Here is a 3,570-nt window from a genome sequence, read left to right as displayed (position 1 = left end):
AAATTATAAGAATAATATCTTTAAATAATGAATTGTCTAAATCATTTACAAGTGTCACAATTTTCAACTCATCTCTCAAAATTTTAATATTTTGTGTGCCCACTTCCTATCATTTAGGATTTGGAGTTTTAGTGTTTATGATATAAAATTTTTAATGATTTAATTATGTGTGTTTTGTAGGATTGAGGCTTTAGGATTTAGGATTCTCGATTTATGACGAGTCAATTATATTTACAATTTTTAATTAAGTATAAAACATGATATATAATTTTATAATTTTGTAATTTGTAATTAAAATTAGATTTACTCAATTAGTTAATTAAGCTAAATGTACTAAGTATTTTGTAATTTGATGATTCGACTAATTAGTTTGATGTGATTCAACTAATCAAAATCATTTTTAACCTCTGAACTTTGTGAATATGAATTTAAATATATATAATTTAAACGAAAAAATGAACTTATTTTAATAAGAATAATACTATTTTATGGTAGTTTTCTTTTGTTTTTTAAAATTAAGTGATTATAATAAATTAAATGAGGACAGTAATATGAAATTTTTGTATATAAAATAAAATTAATTCGTTTATTTACATTATATTTATTTAAGAAATTGTTTTTCGGCAATTTTTTTAATAAAATTAAGAGAAAGTAATTAGAAATGGTTCAGAAAGTGGTGTGCTTAGAAAGATATCACCAAAAACTATTCAGGCTCAGATGGATTTGGCTATGGTGGTGAAAATATCAAGTGGTCCTTAAAGGACACTTAATTTGATTCTAAGTGTGTGATTGTTAATCAATCGTATAGGTTAGTATATGTATTTATATTCTTATCCAAAGTTTATAATAATTATAAAGAAGCTTCAATCATTAATAAAAGCATTGTTATTTAGATGCAATTAGAAAAGGATTAAGTTTATGGACTTTTTATAACTTTAGCTTTTAACAGACATGTGTATAAAGAACAAATATTTTAAACTAATATTGGACACTAGTTAATAGTTATTAGTTAACAAAATGGTAAGGTTACTACTTACTCTTTTATGAAAAAACACTCATAAAACAAATTGTAAACAAGAAAAAAAAAACTCACAAGTAAATTATTTATTTTAAAAAATCCAGTTAAAGTGAATATAATATCAAAGCATGGAAGAACTAGCGAAAAGAAGGAACGAAAAACAGGAAGGCACTACAAAATTTCATTTTCATCTTTTTGAGTTAAGCAACTCAAATTTTTCTCAACTCATCTTCATTTATAAATCAACCCCTACAACTTTTTTATTTTATAAAACCTCCCAAATTCTTAAAGGACCACATTATTCTTTTTCCATAGTAGAACCAGCCAATTATCCTCCTCCATCACTTTCTAAGCAAACTGTAAAGTTGTCGGGAACTTTTAAAACAACCTACATATACGTAAATTCCTCCACTACACTACTTATTTTCGGTCTTTGCTAACAAATTTTTTATTAGCACGGTAGCATCGTCCTCCATATATATGCCCAAGATTTCACCTAATAACCCTAGAGCCAATTTTATTTATATAGATTCTACCTTTTAATCTGATTTATGCGTTATAAAAATAACTTGTGTTTTTAGGTATGTCATATGGCAACAAAATATAAAAAAATTATATTTTTTTCTATTTTACTTGTAGATATATACTTACACAGCTATACACCATATAACAATAGACTACAGAAAGATCCATTTTCATTTTCCCATGGATATATACAACAACAGGGATTTTTTATTTTTAAATTATTTAGATATTTTATTTTTTAAAATGTAAAATGTATAAAATATTTATATTTTTACACTGTTATTATATATCTCGAATATAAAAGATAAAAGACAAATAAATATAGTCGTACACTCGAAATGTATAACACTTTAATAAAAAATATATCTGGGATGCATGATACTTAATTTCTGTATTATTTATCTCTTATCGTTATATTTAAGATGTATAAGAAATTAAGAACAATGTGAAAAAATAAATATTTTGCACGTTGGACATTTCAATAAATAAAAATTTATTTTGGTAAATCATAAATGCTAAGTTATTGCTAACCTATAAAACATTAAAAGGTTAGTCAAAAACTAAATTTTTAATAGAGAAAAGGATAAATAGGTCTCTGACTTTTTGTTCCACAAACATTTTTTTCTTTGAAAATTAGAAAATACATTTAAGTTTTTTGACTTTTTAAAAAACTAGACATTTAAATCCTTCCATTGAATAGGGTTGGCACACTCAACGAAAAAGTCAGACATGACTCTCATTAGACTAATCTAGCCCTTATGGTGTCTTACGTGGAGAGAGAATTTTTAAAACGGGACAAATTAATCCCCCTCCTTCAAAACGACGTCGTTTTGAATAGTATCCCTCCACTTCAAAGGTTCGTCCCTTCCCACCGCCATCATACACTACTGCAAATTCCATAATCATCCCCCACCTATGCTGCTGCTCCTTATTGTTACAAATTTTCAGTCTTCTAAGCTTGAAGAATGAAAAATGAATATCCTCAAGCACCACCCCTAGAAGAAGAAAGGTGGGTGGTACATTGAGATGGTAATGGAGGTAAGTGGGCATATGTGACCATCAAAAGTGACAACTTCAAAACTAACATTTTCACCTGAACTTCTAACTTCACCTGCAAAAAAGAAGAAACAAATATATGATTTTGATAACCATAGCATGAATTCATAGAAATGAAGAAGAATTTGGGTAGTTTACGAGTGTAGAAGCCTTGGAGTTTGAGGTTTAGATGGAAAGTTTCGAGAGATTTGAAGACTTTGATTATGAGAGTGCTTTTTCTAACACCCTACAATTCAATGATAAGTCAAATTAGGAATTAGATGATGATGACTCAGAAAAATCGGTGACAAGGAAATATTTGCCAAGAGCGGCCATTGTTCCTCTGACTTTGTTGTTGTGCCAATGGCATCGGAAATAGAAAGTAAGAGTGAGAACTTTTCTTATGTAATACTATTGGACTGAATTTGACCACCACCTGTAGCGATGTTGGTGCTAAATCCGCCATTGGAGGAGGGAAAGCAAGTTTCGATAAAAAGAAGAAAAAAAAGAACAAGAACAAAAACCCTAACAAACATGAGGAAAACCCCTCCACCGACGAGCAAGGCAACACACGAGTAGTAGAGTAGCAGCGGCAAGAAGGAGCAGGCGCAGGACCAGAGGATCTTTAAGGGAAGGAATACTCACTAAACGAGGTCGTTTTGAAGGAGGGGGACTAATTTGTCCTCGTTTTAAAAACTCTACCTCCACATAGGACACCGTAACGGCCAGGTCAGCTCAACGGGAGTCAGATAAGATTTTTTCCTTGAGTTTAACGGACCCTATTTAATGTAAGGATCTAAATGTCCGATTTTTTAAGAGGTCGAGAATCTAAATGTATTTTTCAATCTTCGAGGACAAAAATATCTGCGCGACAAAAGATTAGGAACCTATTTGTCTTTTTCTCTTCTTAATAAAACAAGGTAATTTAGTATAAAATATTCACTTTAAATAGAATAAAAAAAAGACTTAAATCTTAATAATATAATATAAAA

Source organism: Arachis ipaensis, chromosome B10 (assembly GCF_000816755.2).
Source record: "Arachis ipaensis cultivar K30076 chromosome B10, Araip1.1, whole genome shotgun sequence".
Lineage (NCBI taxonomy): Eukaryota > Viridiplantae > Streptophyta > Magnoliopsida > Fabales > Fabaceae > Arachis > Arachis ipaensis.
Note: the sequence above shows the minus strand (reverse complement) of the source record.